We start from the raw sequence: 19190 nt of genomic DNA, 5'->3' as shown, positions 1-19190 counted from the left end.
AATAAAAATTTGAAAAAATTAAAACGAAAGATTTTTTTTCCCTGAAAGTTTGGGCTAAAACATGGATGCACATTATACACGGAAGTGCATTATACTCATACACGACAAAATACAGTAAATTAGAGCCTAACACATAGTGAGTGCTCAATAAACATATACAAGGGTGTCAAAGAAATGTATACAAATTTTAAGAAAGGAAAAAACTATTAAAATTGTAATACTCAATATATACTGATAACAAAAGATAAATACAAGTCACGTTTGACTTCTGCAATTACAAGAGGTGCTCAAAGTGGTTACTATCAGCGTCCAACACTTCCAATTACAGTGAACTATGGTGTCCACTTGTATATATTTTTTTGGCACCACCAGTATGTTGAACAAATTAAATAAACACGTGTCTCCTAAACATCCCCAGTTCTTTAGCTGTTCCCTAATTCTAGTCACGCTGTTTTGAATATACTCGTTTGTTTAAAAAAGAAAAAAGCACAGCACTTGTAATGGAAAAAAGAAATTATTCAAGTACTTGGTCTGTTAATTATTAGCAATATGGACTTGGGTATTGAATTCTCTCAAAAACTGTCTCCTGAGGGATAAAATGGTTGGAGTAACAAGGTTTACCTTATGGCTTGAAGAAGCATTAAGAGGAACAATGTAATACAATTAAAGAAATATACACACAGTGTTTGAAGATGTAGGATGTTCCTTGCAACACCAAAGACAGCAAAAGATGACATCAATCTAGATCAGCGGTTCTCAACCTGTAGGTCGCGACCCCTTTGGGGGTCGAATGACCCTTTCACAGGGGTCACCTAAGACCATCGGAAAACAAAAAGATATTTACATTACAATTCATAACAGTAGCAAAATTACAGTTATAGAGTAGCAACGAAAATAATTTTATGGTTGGGGGTCACCACAACATGAGGAACTGTATTAAGGGGTCACGGCATTAGGAAGGTTGAGAACCGCTGATCTAGATGCTCATCAGTAATTGTCTAATTCACAGCACATCTATATGTGATGAAACAGCTGTTAAAAAGAATGATGCAGATCTATCTAAATGTACTGACATGAAAAGATACCCATAATGTATTCTTAAGCAAAAAAGGCAAGTTCCAAAACACTACGTATAAAATAACACCAGTCTGTACTCTAAAATTAGATTATGGTGATGGCTGTAGAGCTCTGTAAATATATTAAAAACCACTGAATTGTATACTTGAAATGAGTAAACTTCACGGTATGTAAATTTTATCTTAGAGCTGTTAAAAATAAACCTTTATGTTTTAAAACATTTATGGATACTAATTATATAGACACCTACATGAATATTTGCAGCAGGCCTGAGACAGGATTAAGTCCTAAAGCAGACCACTAGAGGCACAGTTTGCTGATGACTGCACCTCAATAATCAGTGCTTTTGTGGTACAATTGCTAAATAAGTTATGAATGAATCAAATTCTACTTGACAAGCAATCCACACTTCCTCATTTTGTAAAAACAAAAATGATGAAGTTTGGCACTGTGTTGCTGAAAATGACATATTCTGTCTACAACATAACCCTATCTACTGACAATTCATAAATGAAATTAAGACCAACACATCTTGTGCTTTTATGAAGAAAGACGGTCCCTAAAGATAAGCATTTTCTCCAAGCTTTCCCAAAATATTAATAGCTTACTAATGAATTTTTGTAGGTTTAATATTTAGCTTGCCAGTCTAATATTTGCAGAATTCACCTTCTTGCCCTTTTTGAAAGTGAAGGTATTTTCAATTTCTGTTTCTGGAACCTCTCATTTCTGCACGATCAAGGATTAACATTAGTGATTGTGCAATCTCAAATGTCAGTTCTCTCACTATCTGGGTTATATTTCATTTATAGCACCTAAGCATTCCTTTAATACCTCATGGGTTTCAACTGCTAGCTAACCAGCATTTTATTATTTTTCTCATTTCCAAGATCATTCTTGATAGAGAAGAAAAAAATAAGCACAGTTTTGCTTCTTTCTGTCAAGATACAGCATTTGCTTTCATTCCCCTAACAGAGGACTTGGTAAACAGTAGTCAGTGCAGAAATATCTCTGTTGAACTAATAAATGCAGGTGACCTGCCTTTATTAAAAAGATACCTTCACTTTCACTCTTAAGAAAATATAATCTTGTTTTTTCCCTAATTATAAAAAGATGCATTCTTATTGAAATATTCAAATACTATATAATTATATAAAATGGAATCCCTCATTCACACAGAGAATCATAGTAGTAGGCTAAATAATGACATCCCAAAAGATATTCATCTCCTAATCCCTAGGATCTGTAAATGTTATCTTGTTTGGAAAAAGGGACTTTGCAGATATCACTAAGGATCCTGAGATAGGGAGGTTATCGTGGATTATTCAGGTGAGCACTACATGCAATTACATGTGCCCTTAGGAGAGGGAGGGGAGATGTGGTACAGAGAGATCTGATACACACAGAAGAGGAGGCAGCAGTGTATCCATGGAGGCAGGACTTGAGTGATGTGGCCAGGAGCCAAGGAATTCCGGCAGCTAACACAAGGTGGAAGTGACAAGGGATGGCTTTTCTCCTAGAACCTCTAAAGACAAAGTGGCCTTGCTGACACCTTAATTTTGGGCCAGTGATACTGATTTTGGATTTGTGGCTTCCTGAACTGTGAGAGAATAAACTTATGTTGTTTTAAGCCATCAAGTTTGTAGTAATGTGTTACATAAGCCACAGGAAACAAAATCATTATTAATACTGCATATTCTAACATATATTACTATTAATAAAAATGGGATTATAATACACAAAATATAACGCCATTCTTCTACACAATCATGTGAATTTACAAGAGAATGTCATGCTGCCCAAACTTCCTCATTCAAAGAACTGTTTTCCCCAGAATATTTCATGAAATTCATGTTCTATGGAGTATAGTTTAGAAAATGATGGATGAGAAAGATTGATTCTGTATATTACTCTACTTTGATAATGAATTTCTAACACTGCTAACATTCAAGGGAATGCACAATATTTACAGAAATGACTAAGTACTGGTACATGTTTAGTAATGTTTTAGGTTAAAATAAATGAAAAATTAGTTTATGCTTCTCCCTTTCATCTACATGTTGAAATACTTGAGAATATAATGTGTCGGAAATTTATTTCAAAATAATTTAATTTGTGGTGAACTGGATGGAGATATAGATGAGACAAAAGTAGCAATAAATTGATGATTGTTGTAGCTGGATGGTGAGTACATGAGAGTTTACTGTAGTAGTCCCTGTACTGTACTTTTGTGTATGCTTGAAATTTTCCAAAACAGAAAGTTAAAAAATAAAAAAATAAAAAAGGGAAATGACTATACCACTCTAGATCTGGGAATGGGTCTGCTACAAATTATTCTTATTCAAATACAAAATACACTACAAAACAATATCATCTCAACACAAGCTTTTCAGGAGAAATAACAAAAACATTCCATTTAAATGTTCATTTCAGTTGTAATCTATCTGCATCTTCTGATTTCAGAAGTGTTGGAATGGAAGAAATGTGGCATATCTTATCCAATCGCTGTTGATAAATCCTTGTGGAAGAGGCTATATTCACATACTCCCCTCTATTTCCCACATTAGTTCTGGCCAAAGCCCTGTGAGACGTAATACGTGCCAATTCTGGGCTAAGGCAGTGTGCTTCTCCAGCTCTCTTTCCTGCTTCAATGACAGTGCATTTTGAGATGGTAGCTTCACAATGTGGAGGGAATATGGCCTACTACTGACCCCCACTTGACTTTGTGTGAGCAAGATAGGAAACTCTGTTGTGTTAAGCCATTGATATATATATATATATATATTTTTTTTTTAAAATCACTGAACGGTCTAATATTATTGTGGAACAGAGACCACCCAAAACAAGAAGAGTATTTATTCAGAGCTAGCTGTAGCAAGGGAGCGAGCCACCGCCACTTGTGTTGGGCAGAGACTCAAAGGCAGGCAGGGAAACAGAAAAGCTTATATGGAGGGATGAAAAAGGGAAGACTTCAGGCGTGCCTCGATTGTCAGCTGCTCCCATGAGGAGGCAGGAGGCCGCTAACTAGAAGCGGCATCCTATGTGACTGGTCTGAAGAGCACATTTGGCTTTGCTGGTCTTAAGTTGGAAGCTGGCAGTTACTGAACAAGACCTGACTGTTTGGGTTAACTGCTGCTAAGGATCTTGGTCTGAGTTCCATTTTCATAGGTGATCTGGCCATTGTCTATTTGTATCTCATTATCCTAAAACAGACATTGGTACCTAGAAATTAGGTGCTGCTATAACAAAAAATTTAATATGGTATTGGCTTAGTGGTCAGAATGAGAGCTTCAAAGAAACTGATACTGGGAGCTAGAAAAATGTAGAACCATGTTTTACAGTGGCAAAATATTTGAGAAAGTTGTGGCCTGTTATAACTTACATGGTGACAAGAAGACTTCTGAACTTGTAGTTCTATGAAAAAGGAATCTTAACACATTGTGTGTGGGAAACGAGTAAACTCGTCGTATAGAGAAAAATGCCCGCTTTCAAAGTTTAAGGAGACAAAGCAATTTTCTGTAATATGGTTACCATAGTGATTGGTCCTCTAAAAAGACTTGGGGGAGAAATGATGTACATCTGTAATCAATAGCTGCTGCAATAACAAATGGTTTGATAAAACAACATTTGGGGATTAATTTGAAGCAGACTAGATAAGCGGGTTTTTTATTGTTTGCGGGAAACGAGTAAACTCGTCGTATAGAGAAAAATGCCCACAAACAATGTGTTAAAAGTGTATTTGGCCACTATTCGCTATTTGGCGAAGTATTATAAATAAATGATAAGGTCAAGAAAGAAGCAACTGATTTGCAAGCAGCAATAGAAAGAAACAGAAAGAGTTCAGAAATTTAAAATCTTACAAGGTTGGAAAAGCAACTTGCTTCTAGACCACAAACAGGAAGAGCTGAGATTAGAAGTTCATGAGCAGCGGCTGGCGTGAGCTTTCCTGAGCTGCCATGAGCCACCGTGAGCGGCCGTCTAAAGGTCGGCGAGCGACTGCCTCACCCAGGAAGAGGGCAATGATAATACCAACATGGGCCAGTGAAGCGACGTCTTCCACAACTAGACTGAAGAACAAAAGGACAGCAACTTGTCTGTTCCCTTTCCCCAATTCCCCACTAAAATCTTAAAAAAAAAAAAAAAAAAAAGACCATGAGCATGGATGCCCTACTGAAACCTCTTAGCTGACTAACACCAAGTATCTCAGTGGTCAAAATCACAATAAGGTATGGCCTTCCTTCCGATAGCCAACTGAGAAGGAAAATAGGGAGTTCTCAAATCTTTGGATGAAGTTACTACCATATGTGAACTCTGGTATGGTTACTGACAAATGGAACTGACTGGAACTAAACACATCAGAGGCTTAAAAACTCTGAGAAAAGTGTTTTATTAACCACTCAAGCTCAAACTAAAAAAGTCTTTGACTATTCAAAATTTAAAACCCTTGGGCTCCCAACTTCTAAGAGCAGTAATCTAGTTGAGAAAGACGTGCACCTTCCAAAGAGGAAATATTCCCCCAAAGCTCACACTTCATCTGTGACCAAGGATGATAATGAAAAAGAACTCCCAGAAGGTCCTTGGAGAATAATGGCCAAGGAACACAGAGAACAAGGGATGAATGAGTTCTTCCCAGATAACTGAATCATGGTCTAATCAAGGTCTCTCTCCTAGCTCCAGGGCTGGTTGATTTCACAAGATCTGCCTACAAATATTTCAAAATTATTATAGATCAGGAATTGCTGCTATCTCTCTTTCTTGTCCTTTGCATCATAATAGTGGTGCTTATTATGGCCCCCTCATCCTTGTTCTACCATTGTGGTGGGTGGATGAGTGAGGGACAGACAGCAAGAGCAAAGAGAACTTCACAGGTCTCTGGGCCAAGAGAAGCCATATCTGGACTTAATGGAAATTACTGGACATACTCGTAAGGACCACAGGACCTGTGGAGCTAGCTCCTGCTGCTTAGGGCCCAATATGCTAGCAAAAGAATAGCAATAATATTACAAATGTCTTTCCACCACAGTGTATTCTTGATTCTAAAATGCACGCTTTTCTATATTCCACTATTTCTAAAGTTGAGTATATCTTAAAATCAATATTAAAAGAAAATTGCCAGCTCCAAAGTAAGGAAGTTCTGGAATAGCAGACAATGCACATAGCTAACTTGACCATAAATAATAAGATGAAATTTCCTTCTCACTTCAACTGTATTATTTTCATTGGCAGCACTATGTATGGTTGAATCTAGACCCTTGATTAATGCTCAAGATGTATTTAAAAAGATATAAAGAAGATTCCACTATGATGTAGCATTACATACTCAGAAAATGTCTGTCACCCAAGAAGCAATGAAATTAAAGGTATAAACAATTGCCGAATTTAGGCAAGGTAACAGAATTTTCAAAGGCGAGAGAGGCTCTTATGAAATACAAGCACTCAGGCATGAAACACCTGTCAAAACTTTTTGAGTTATCTTCAGAAGCTGTTTAATTTCCAGCAGTATCTCACTCAACTAAGGAAAAAACAAAACTAAAAGGGTAAGCAAAATGGAAAGGAAGACAAAACCCCCTATTCAATATGCCTCAAAATTATATACTCAAAAATAAAGACAAGAGGTTCAAGATAATTAGCTAGGGTTATGAAAAGAGAAGCATGTCACCATGACATTATGTGTTAACTACCCAAAGCCCAATGTAATTCAGAAGAATCCTAGATTCTGAATGTGAATAAGGCTGACTCCATCTTTACTGTGACTAAAAAAAAATAGTATACAATTGAATGGATAAATGTATGCTATTGAAGGTTAATGAAAACTATGTTTATTTTCTATTCTCTGAAGAATTGCTACTAAATAGATGGCTTGCTTTAGACTTAATGGTGTCTCAAAACTGTGAAAATGACAATTCAACCTCATCTTTTAAAATAACTATATATTGAATTACATTGTATGGATATACCACATTTATCCCCTAATGACAAGCATTTAGGTTTCCAATTTTTTGCTATTATAAATCATGTTTCAAACACAGCTGTATTGGTAATATTCTAGTGTTGAGGATGGGTGGTGAGTTCATGGATTTTCATTTTACTATGCTTCATAGCTTACATGTGTATAACATATTACTTGTACATACCAAAATTAGTTACCGTATTTGCCGGCGTATAAGACGATTTTTTGGCCCTGAAAAATATGCCTCCAAGTGGGGGGTCGTCTTATACGCCGGGTACACTTCAGATAGACTGCCCATAGTGCTTGCCCCGTGCCATAGTGGCCTCCCGATGCCCGCCCACTTCATTCCACATACCGTTCAGGCATCAGCAGCGCTGCTGGGTGTATGCTCGGCTGTTATGCGATTTTGCTGTTATGCGATTTTACCACACTCGCAAAATCGCACACAGCCGACCATACACCCAGTATGATAGCGCAAAATCGCGAATCGCGATTTATGTATATGTTTGATTACATACAGCCTTGTGACAGTTTTCCTGCATGTCATAAGCATTTGAATATAAATATAAATGTTGAAATCAAATCTGATATTGTTTTACCTTTTATTTGGTGTGTGGAAGGTGTGCGGAATAGGGGGTAGTCTTATACAGCGAGTATATAACAAACTCTGTATTTTGAGTGGAAATGTTAGGGGGTCGTCTTATACGCCCAGTCGTCTTATACGCCGGCAAATACGGTAATAAAAAAAAGACTGCAGGGCTGGCCGAGTGGCTCAGTTGGTTAAGAGCTCGCTCAAGAGTGCGAGCTCTGAGCAACAGCAGTTCGATGCCCAGCCCGAGCAGAGCAGCCGCTGAGCTACCAACAGGTGGCAGGATGGCTCAGCTTAAAAAAATAAAATAAAAAATAAAAAATACTGCAGTAAAAATTCTTTTGCAATTTCCCTTAAGATGCATTCCCAGAAGTGGAATTGCTGGGTCAAAGGGAATGTATACTTAAAATTCTGATACTGTCAGATTGCCTTCCAGAAACGTGTACTAATTTACAATCTCTCCAACAAGGTATCGTCAACACTGACATTAACGAATCTCAGTAACCTTTGCTAATATGATGTGAAAATTCTAATTAATAATAGTAAAAGAATTTTTAAAAGAACTCTACAAAGCAAAACAGTTTACCTCTTTAACCCATGCTATAGGTGCCAGATTAGTCTTCCTAATAAACAGTTCTGATCATGTCACTCCCTACTCAGAACCCTCAATGATTTCTTTAACTTAGTGTTTAAAGTAAGAGCTCTGGAGTAAAACTGCAGGGTACGCATCCAAGTTCTACCACTAACTAGCTGTGTGATCTTGGCAAGCTGTACCTCAGTTCCTTCATCTTCAAATGTGAGCAATAAGGTTCCTACTTAACTGGGTTACTTTGAGCATTAAATAAGTTTAATACATGTCAAATGTTTAGAATAAGTGACTGACTCAATAAATGTTAGTTATTATCTTATTTCTTCCCCCTGTCTTACCCAGACACACCCCAGCCCCCAACACCCGCTATGTACCTTAAACTCTAACCAAGGCAAATTACTTGATCTCAGCTAACATTCTTTGTGCTTTTCTATTTTTATGTCCTTACTCATCCTGTTTATTCTTCTTGGGAGATCCCTTGCCATATTTCTTCTTGTAGAAATTACACCCAGCCTTTAAGGTGCCATTCAAATGTCTCCTTCACAAAGCTTTCATTGAACTGCCAGTTGTTATTCTTCTCTCAACTGCAAATGCATTTTGCATGGTCAAATTTGGTTTTGCCCTATTCTTGTACTTCTCTTATTTTTCCTATGAGATTACAGATTCATGGAGCATAGGTGCCATATAAACCACACACACACACACACACACACACACACACACACACACTTTTTTCCTCCCCCAGATGAGGAAATGGACCCAGAAGGGGAAAGTGGCCTGTCTAAGGTTAGGAATGGACTCCACACATCCTGAACCAGCTCAGGACTCTTTTCAGCATACCCATATACTTGTATGAGTTTCCTAAGAGCTGGGATCAGGACTCACTCAGCATTCTTTGAACGAGCAATTAAACTGATTAGACTGAACAGACAAAACCTACATTTCTTTGAAAGTTCAAACCTGCATCAAATATGCAAATATCAGTAAATCCAAACAAATATTGTTGATATCTTGTCTAACCTAGGAAAACACAGGTAGGTACCATTACATAAAAAGATTTCAGAGTGACACCTTGAGTTGAATTAGGTTTATAAAAAAGATGGCCTGTCTCAGTGCTCTTGATTAAATCAGTTATGACAATAGCAACAGTACTATGTACTGTTTCTTTCTTAGCAGAATAGTCTTAGTGGTTGAGACAGCAACAATCAAGAATCTCTGTATAATCATGACATGTCCTTCAATTCACTTTCTAAGAATTAACTCGTCAAAAGTGAAGACAATCACTGTATTTTATCTTCATGCTGAAAAATGACTGCCGTGTCTACATGATAAAAATGTTGCTCAATGACTAAATAACTTTTGTAGTTTCCAAAAATTTCCCACTAATCTAAATCTAACATCTAAAGTGAAAACTTAATGACCAGAATTGGATCTGTTCCAAGGTTATACATATTTAAATAAAACATCAAGGACTAGCATTAAAAACAAAAACAAAAATAAAAACAACCTACAGAAGTAAATCCAGATGATATCATACCCCAAAAAATGTAGCCAAAATTTCCTATTTGCTTTTAGGGAGTGGCATGGCATGTTCAATAAATATTCAGGCATAGAAAGACTGCACCTTTCCCAGAATGGAGCATGATCTAGTTTCTTGCAGTAGCAGCTGATCAGAACACAATGCTACTTCTTTTACTGTTAAATCAGTCAAATTCCTCCACTGCCTTTGGGAATCAACTAGTCCATTTTACCTGTCTGTCAACTTATTAAAGGAAAGAAATAACCTTAGTTAAATCACAAATGTAGATAGCTTAGCAGAGAAAACTCGTTGTAATTATAATGAATAATTATATTCCTACCTTTTCTTCCTCATGGAGGAAATTTGATAAAAAAATTTTAATCTTCAATAAATAATCCATAAAGACCTGACAAGCTTCGTGATTCCAGACAGTCAAATCCATTTCCCAAACTGGAGTGGTGCAATATTATTTGTGTGTGCGACTATATTTCTCACTAGGTTTATGAATAACTTCTACACGATGACATCTATTTTAAGCCATATTGGGTCGACAAACATTAAACTTTGTTCCTTTAGAAAATAACTTTCAATTGGAAAAGTCAGGGAATGGGGTTAAATCAAGTCACCTGAGAGGCATTCTTTAAGATACAAGTTCTTCTTGAAGTTATAATAAACAATGTTCCCTTAATTTTCTTCCCTTCATTTTCTGTATTTATATACACACTGTATTACTCCATAAGGATTCCTCCATCTCTGCCACCCCTTCCAACTATGAACAGTAACCTAACGTTACAGTGGACTACACATAGAAATTCCTAGGATTTCTTCAAGGTATATTCAGGACCGATCGGGTCCCTCTGGGATGCAAAGAACAGTATGTAGCTCTTTCACTGCAATTTTCCTTCGAAACCACCTTTCGCTTTCCTTCCTTCCTCAACACCGTTGACCCATGCGTGTTGCAGATAGAGATGGAGGTGGGAGATAGTCGCCACAAGGCCTTCAGCAGGGCAGGCTCTTTCCAGCTTAACCTGCACCTCCAAGGCCGCAAAGCCTGGGGATACCTTCCTCCAGCCCCGGGCACGGCCAACCCTCGCTTCCCCAGGGCAGGGCTCATCTCAGGTCCATGCCATCAGCCAAGTCAGGCCCGCACCGGGCCGAGCCGGCCCGCCCTCCCGCAGCAGCTCTGGAGCCCAGCCAGTGGGGATGGGCGTGGGCCCCGGCGGCCACTGCCCCGCCAACTCGGGCTCCGAATGAGAGATGCGCCCCACCCGTTACGCTAGCCCCGGACCTACCAGCTCAGCTCGGGAGTGCGGGACTCCTGGACAGCGGCCACGGGCCGCAGGACGGGCGCCGAGGCGGTCGCAGTCCCTCCCAGGGACCCCGAGTATCCCCGGTGGGGCAGGGCGGGGAGAGAGGCCGAGGGGCTGCCACAGGCCAGCGCGGCCCGTCGCGAGGGTCACGGGGACCTGGCTCTCCCCTTAGCACTAGGCCGCCGCCGCCGCCATTTTGCCTTCCACTCGGTGTCGCTGCCGCTGCGCTCCGCTGCAGGTTTCCCGGATGTGAGCATTTCCCGGCGTCGCTTGCGCGGGGGCCGAAAACGGGGGGCTTCTGCCCGCCGGCCGCCTGCAGAGAGCGCCGCCTGCGGACCGCAGCCCTCCGCCCGCTGCCGTTTCTGCGAGTTCGCCAGCGTCGCCCCGTGTCGCCCGCGCATAACGCTGCCCAGGGGACTCGCTCCTGTTCGTGGGACCAAGCTCTTGCCCGCCGAAGCCCACGCATTTACTTCAGTCTCTTTTTTCAATTGAGCACTTTCAATGGAGAGATATAAAGATGCGCATCTCAAGGAGCTTAATTCTCAGAAGGAAACAACAATGAGTTGCACTCTGAAACCTCGCTGTGGACATCAAGATTCAGGATTTCTAGCTGCTTTGAAATAAATTGATTTTTGCTTACCATGCTTCCCCCCAGTAAATCTGTAAGTTTAAGTATTTTCTGAGGGCCAGCCGAGTGGTGCGTTGGTTAAGAGCTGCTTTGGAAATCCAGAGGACCCTGCTTCGGATCCCACATATGAGGGCCAGTGACACTGCCCTCTACAGCTAAGATGCTGAACAACACCTCAACCTGGAGCTGGGCTGCTATGCGTGGCTGGTGACTGCATGGGCTGTGGCCCCTGTGGCAGTGGGTTGCCATGGGCTACCGTGTGTAGCCGGCAGCCAGTGTGAGCGGCCAGCAGCCAGCGTGAGCGGCAGTCCAGAGGCCAGCGACTGATCGGCCTCGCCCGGGAAGAGTGCAATGATGGTGCTAACTTGGGCCAGTGAAGCAACGTCCTCCACTAGACTGAAGAACAAAATGACAGCAACTTGTCTGTTCACCTTCCCCCGATTTCCCAGCACTGTTCCCCTTCCCGAATTCCCCAATAAAATCTTTAAAAAAAAAAAAAAAGAACATTTTGTATCTTCTCCTTTGGTTGTGGCAAATGAAATACATGTCTGCGCCAGGACCTTCTTCTTGCAAATAATATTGATGGTGAAACACCGTGTGAGACTGCGGAACCTCAGGGATTCCTCCTATGTCCTTGTCGAAAGTCACTGTCTTTTAAACAGACAAAACTATATATGTGATTGTTTCTTTGTGAAATTTTCCACTAGGTAATGCAATTTAATTTACATATCTATAGTGTAAAATTAATTATTTACAAATTTTGTTTTATAATGCACAGAATTTTTGGTGATCATTAGTCTTCCACATCATGAAGTAAATAAAACCAGGGGTTCTGATAAATAGCTATGGAAACAGAATTTAAGGACTACTCTTAACGAGCAATAAGTCCATCTCAGTGTTATCCTGATAACTGGATTAAAAAAACATATGGATCAAAATAATGAATTTTTTTCTGATTTCACCCAGCACATTCCACCCCAGCAATGACTGTTCTGTGACCCCTCCCGCCTGACTCACCTCCTTCAGCGAGAAGTAAGTCTTCACAGCACAAACATCTCTACTTCTCAAAGTTGTTTAATCCCCTTATGACAAAAGACTAGTATCTAGAATATATAAAGAGCTCCTACAAACAAATGAGAACCTGACAGGTTCTCCTGAGATACAGGACAAAGGATGTGAGGAGTTCATGACACTATTGAAATGATTGAAAATCTCAAAAATAATCAAAAGTATGCAAATGAAAAGTACAAAAATTAGTCTTACACATCCATTAAATTGTCCGGTATTTTAAAATGGATCAACACTAACTGCTGGAGAGGAAATGAAATAACCTCACAAACATGGACCTAATAGCATCGACATATATGGTTTTTCATTGTAACGATGTTTGTCATAGGAAAAAATTAGCAACAACCTCAATATCCAACAAAAGGAAAATCTATTGAAAATGTTGGTAAAAGATTTCTCTCTCTCTCTACCTGGCAGTCTAGACAATCTGAACTACTGTCAAAAATGAAACCAAAAGTCTAGATGAAAATTTTTTAATCTTTCAAAAATATTAATGGTGACTTCTGGTTGACCCACAAGAACAGTGACCATCTACATACAAATCTCTCCGCACATCTTGAGAAAGCATACGTATCACAAAAGGGCAAATGAAAGACTCATAAACTACAACTTTACCGTAACAAAGAGATAGAAATACCTCAGTCCATCAGATTCTTTTCCTGAATGTCATTGGTGAATAGAGGACATTCTTGGTGAGACTTGATGGAAACTAAGGATGCATTGGCGCTAATGTATCTATGTGAAGTCTATTTTGAGGATTGGGGTGATATTAGAGAGTGTGCCCTGCTTTTAGGAGATACATTATAGTGTATGCAGCAGTTATGAGATATCAGGGTGACAGCTGATTCACAAATAGCACATGAACAGGAGTTTTTTAATGAACCTGCAATGATTTTGTAAGTTTTTATTTGTTTCAGTATTTTTGAGAAAGCTGGTAAAAATGAGAACTTAGGAAAAACTTAATTTTCAGAATTTGATATAAGTAGGGGAATATGTCAATAAATACACCAGAGATGTTTTAAATTTTTTTTGAGCCTCTCCTGTCTTCATCACATCTTGCTCTTTGTATAAAGACAGGTCCTCCCTCCCTTTGCTCCCTTCTCACCCTTCTGGTCTCCAGCCTTCATCAGCTTCTCCCTCTCCCTCATCAGCATGGTCAGCCCAGGCCCTGTAGAGGCACAAGCTTCTCAGGCTGGGAATGGAAGGTGTGCAAATTCAGTGTTGATAGATCCTGACCATCACTTTGATGCAGGAGCCTCCAAGTAACTAAATAAGAGAAGAGGGCTTAGCAGCTCTGAGACAGATCAAGCCTCTCAGCCCACTGTGTGTGTATGTTCCTGGTGCGTTTTGTTCCTGGAAATCCTGATTTTGGAAGAGATTTGCCACACATGCAGTATGTCCCATCTCGCTTCCTGGCCTCTCCTGCTCTCCACCACCCTATGGTACAGGCACCTTGGCCTGCTCCTTGGTCATCACAGTCGTGCCTTCAAGCTTCTGTTCGGCTCTTTCATCTGGCTGCTTGTTTCCTGTCTCATCACCAAGAGCTGGTCCTGCTTTAAAACTGGACAGAAACATCACATGTATTAAGTCTTCTTGACCTTCCTGAGGCTGAGTCATGTCTTCCTGTGAGTTATCTCCTCCTGTGGACTCAGGAAGACTATTGCACTTGGTGAGAGGTGTTTGTAGATTTGTGTGCTCCACATTTCATGTGGTCATTGGGAGTAAATGTGTCCTTTTGTCACTTATATATCAGGTGTAATACATTTTGTTGTTCAATAATGTGTGATAAATTGAATTACCTTGGGGATCAGGAGCTTATTGAGGGCTGTACTGAGGTTTGGAGCTCACTTCCCTGGACAAGTAGGTGTGGCAAAGCCATCTCTGACTTCATGGATGCAGCCTCTCCCCTAAAAGTTTATCGCTCTGATCACTGCAGACACCCCCAATGGGGAAACCTGAATCAGTTCCTTGTTGTTTTGAGAAGAAAGTGAGAGGCCTAGTGGCCCCTGACTGCTGGGGAGGCATTAGCCTGTTGTCAGGACTGGGAGAGCCCATGAACCCAACCTGTCCCCATTCACTGAGCCCTGTCCTCATTCACATGAGAGAAATAGACAAAGACCTTGTACTCCCTACACTCAAAATGTCTGGATCCTGTGTCCTGCGTCCAAGCTAGCGACTCTTTGGATCTGGCACCCTTACTAGAAATTGGTATGCAAGTTGTTATGTTGTGTTCCTATTTTCTGTTGTTTTTAAATATTTTTTATTTCTCTTTAGACTTCTTCTTAGAACATTTGGTTGTTCAGGAGTGGGTTGGTCAATTTTCACATATTTATAGATAGATTTTCCAGGTTTTCTTTTGTTGTTGAAATCTAGTTTCATCACATTGTTGTTGGAAAAGAATCGTGGCCTGATTTCAGTCTTCCTAAATTTGCTAAGACTTGATTTGTGTCCTATCACGTGGTCTATCCTGGACAATGATCTGTGGGTACATTAGAAGAATGTGTGTTTACTCCTGTTGGATAGAATGTTGTACAAACATCTGTTTGTTCCATTTGACAAAATATATGGCTCAAGTTCATTGTTTCCTTGCTGATTTTCTGTCTGGATGATCTCTCTATTGCTGAAAGTGGGTTATTGAAGTCCCTTATTATGATTGTAATGTTGTTGTCTATTTCTCCCTTCAGATCTGTTAGTGCTTGCTTAATAGATTTAGGTGCCCCAGTGTGGGTGCATATGTACTTCTAATTTTGATACCTTCTTGATGAATTGAGCCCTTTATCATTATATAATGATGTTTTTGTCCCTTGTTACTGTTTTTGGCTTAAAGTTTATTTTTCTGTTATAAATATAGGTACCCCTGCTTTCTTTAGGTTTCTACTTCAATTGACGATGTGCTTCCATCTCTTCACTTTGATCCTATGTGTGTCTTTAAAGCCAAAGTGAATGACATGTAGGTAGCATATAGCTGCCTATAAAATATTTTGTATTTATTCAGCCACTCTATGTTTTATAATTGGTGAATTCAATTCATTTAAATTTATGTTATTGATATGTGATGATTTATTAATGTATCTTACTCAGTGTTATTTTTTTTACCCATCGTTTTTTTTCTTTCTGTTTCTGTGTATCTTTGTAAATTGGTAATTTTCTGAGCTGGGATGCTCTGTTTCCCCTATCTTTATGTTTAGTGCATCTGTTCAAGCTTTTCCTTAGTAGTTGTCATGAGATTTATATAAGACATTTCATAGATAAGACAGCCCATTTTAGGCTAATGGCAAGTTAACTTTTATTGTTGACAAAAGCTTCTCCTTTTTAGTCACCCCGTTTCGATTTTGATATCCTCATTTACCTCTTTTTATATTGTGTAAGGAACACATTATAATAGCTATAATTATTTTAATACTCTTTTCCTTTGAGTATTATACTAAAGATAAATGGTAAACACACCACATTATTACATATATACAGTATTCTAAGTCTTACTCTACATTTACCTTTCCCAGTGTGTTGTCTACTTTCATATATTTTCATGTTGGTAATTAGTGCCTTTTTATTTCACTTGAAGTGCTCCTTTCAGCACTTCTTTGGAGGCGGGTATGGGGATGAACTCCCTTAGCTTTTGTTTTTCTAGGGAGGTTTTTATTTCTCCTTCAGATGTGAAGGATAATTTTGTCATACACACAATTCCTGGTTGGCAAATTTTTTCCTCCTGCACTTTATATATATCATTCCACTTTATTCTGGCCTTTGGGGGTCTGCTAGGAAATGCACTGACAGTCTAATGGGGGTTCCTTGTGTTTACAATTTTTCCTTTTTTTTTTCTTTACATAGTTGCTTTTAGAATTTTTTCCTTATTATTACTATTATTATTTAAATATTATATTTGGGAAGGGGACCAGTGTTGGGGAATTGGGGAAGGGAACAGCCAAGTTGTTGTCTTTCAGTCTTAGTTGTGGAGGGTGCAGCTAACTCAGCTCCAAGTTCAGTAACCCTCCGCCCCCCGGATGGCAGCTCATGACGCTCAGCTCAGGGTGCCAAGTTCAACCTACCATGCGGGAGTTGAACCAACAACCTTGTTGTTAGAGCATGTGCTCCACCAGCTGAGCCATCCTGCCACCTGTTGGCAGCTCAGCAACAGCTTTGTGACAGCTCAGCTCAGGTGCAGTGTCACTGGTCGCTGTGGGAATCGAACCGGAGACCCTGTAGCTAAGAGCTCGTGCTCTTAACCAACTGAGGACTCGGCCGGCCCTCTTTCCTTATTCTTTAAAGGTTTGATTGTTGCTGTCGGCTCAGGACCTGCCTCTGTATGCCATACAGGCTGCCGTCTCCAGGTACAAAATAGCCAAAGACAACATGGAAATGAATGAGGGACCTGATTTGTACACTGGACAAGACTGCTGACCCCAGATTTAGGGTATATAGGTATGCAGAAGTGGGTGACCCAGTCCTCAAGGGAATCATTTCTTGGGTAGCCTCGTCTGTGTGTTGAAAAGCAAGAAATGTGCCCTGTTCTGCCTGTGGCTTCTGAGTGGAGTGAATGGAGAGGATGTAGTTTCAACAGGTGTGGGCAAAGCCCACCTCCTTTCTGTACACTGGATCCTTGCCCTAAGGGGTCTGTGAGATACTGTATGAAGCCACAGGTGTGAGCTGAGGGTCCTGCTGGTGCAATACTTCTGGTATCAAGATCAGGGTCACCTGCGTCTGCATCTCATTTGTTCCCTGTGACCCTGCTCATGCCGATTCCAGAAAAATCACTTCTATCTTATGGCCTCTGGGCCTACCTGACCCAAGAAGTTAGTGTGCTGATAAGCCCACCTCAGGATGGGCAGCTCTGATAACCTGTGGCTGAGGCCTCGTCTCTACCAGTACCAGCACCAAACCAGGAGCCACTTTCAAATCCATGGATGTCCCCACTGCAAGTGGCATGGCCCTGCTCCTGACCTATGAGTCTGTGATGTGATTCTCCACTTAGGATGCCATGAAGTCCACACAGCACCTTGTCCTCCCACAGATACGTCCAGTGTCACAGGTTTGTGGAGCAGGGGCCCAGTGGCAGGTCAGGCACACTCATTCATTCACGTATTGTGTATGGATGTTTTTGTGCTTCAGCAGAGTTGAGTAGCTGCCACAGACTTAGGATCCGCAAAGCCTAGAATATTTAATATACACTCATTTACAGAAAGGCTTCAGACCAGGCTGCTATTAAATGGGGTGAGATTGGGCTTCTGCGCCTGCATCCTAAAGGTTAGGGTTGCTCCTAATCCCTGTCATTTCACCCAGGATGTGATACTGTGTTAACATTCTCCTTGGAGAAGAGGGAGGACGGGATGAAATGAAGTACTTGTACTTCCCTACTCTGGTCGCCCTCACCCCATAGCTCATTCACTAACTGCAAAGATTTCGCCTTCTTCGTACAAATCCAGGGAGTATCAAATGAGCACTGTTGGGTCTTTGGACGCAGTGACACCGCTAATCAGTAAGACCTGGGACAGGTGTCTATTCATCACCCACCCCAGGCACCACTTTAATAATGGGGGAGCCATGATGATGCTTTGGAATCCCAGGGATGATGTCAGTCACACACTAGGTGCAACCTGCCTCAGAAGTTCTGAATTATCTACTCCATGCAGTGTAGCCACCTTTTCACCAAAGTCCCAAGACCCAACCTAGTAGCAGATAAGCACCATCTCCCAGGGCTGTGCTAAATCCCTGGACTCATAATTGTCAGCTCTCCCTTCTCCAATGGTGGGTTCTCTCCTCACCCCGACACACCATCATCCAGTTTCCTCAGGAGCAGCCCTGACACACTCTACCTTCTCCCCACAGGGCACTGGCTAGTTTCTGACAGTCTAGTTCTGGCATCTAGACCGTTTTTTTCCCCTACAGAGCATGGCATGTCCCTGCAGTGGTTATGGGCTGACTCATGCTGGATATTGGGCTTGTAGACAAGGGGGACATATCTAGGGATGCGTGATTTCTTGACAGGCAGAAGCCTCCTGGATCTCCTCAAGCAAGAGGGGGGGGGTGTGGCATTGGCCTTTAATGGGTGAAGAGAGGGGCTGAGAAGGGTCAGTCCTTGCTCTGCCACCCCAGCCTTTAAGGGGGGTTCTCTGCTGTCTCAGAGTTGGGAGAGTGGGTGCCTCACGTCCTTTTCTTCCAACAACAAGCCTGACCTGCGTTTTTTCTTCACAGATGCTCTTTCTCTTTGCTGTAACTTCACCATCACTCCTAATGGAAAACCATAGTGTGAGTGAAGGCCAAGTTAATGGAAACACATTTCTGTATTCATCACTGCAGTAGTCAGAAGGTCAAACTATTTGGTCCTCTGGGGATGAAGGTGAATGACCAAGGGCCTGGGAGAGACAGAAACTCTGAAAGCCTTGGTGGAAGTGCTCAAGAAGAAACTGCTTGACCTGAAACTAGAGACTTTCACAACCATTGGTAAGTTTGGCAGACCCAGGGC

General features: G+C 40.8%; 1 protein-coding gene and 1 pseudogene across 3 annotated transcripts in view; one reads left to right on the top strand and one right to left on the bottom strand.

The window, feature by feature from the left end:
- The window catches only part of LATS1 (large tumor suppressor kinase 1), a 44545-nt gene extending 32701 nt beyond the window's left edge, over positions 1–11844 (bottom strand). Inside the window, exon 1 of one of the 3 annotated variants that reach the window (XM_019638952.1) lies at positions 11014–11844. The gene's annotated coding sequence lies outside the window, so the exon portion shown is untranslated. Of the gene's footprint in view, positions 1–681; positions 738–11013 lie in introns of those variants that run through there. The other 2 variants (XM_019638953.1, XM_019638954.1) reach the window with 2 other exon arrangements.
- A 7224-nt stretch (positions 11845–19068) lies between these two features.
- Positions 19069–19190, top strand: part of LOC109380874 (60S ribosomal protein L6 pseudogene) — a 6258-nt pseudogene continuing 6136 nt past the window's right edge.

Source organism: Hipposideros armiger, unplaced genomic scaffold (genome assembly GCF_001890085.2).
Source record: "Hipposideros armiger isolate ML-2016 unplaced genomic scaffold, ASM189008v1 scaffold_41, whole genome shotgun sequence".
Lineage (NCBI taxonomy): Eukaryota > Metazoa > Chordata > Mammalia > Chiroptera > Hipposideridae > Hipposideros > Hipposideros armiger.
This window is presented reverse-complemented; position numbering and strand designations above follow the sequence as displayed.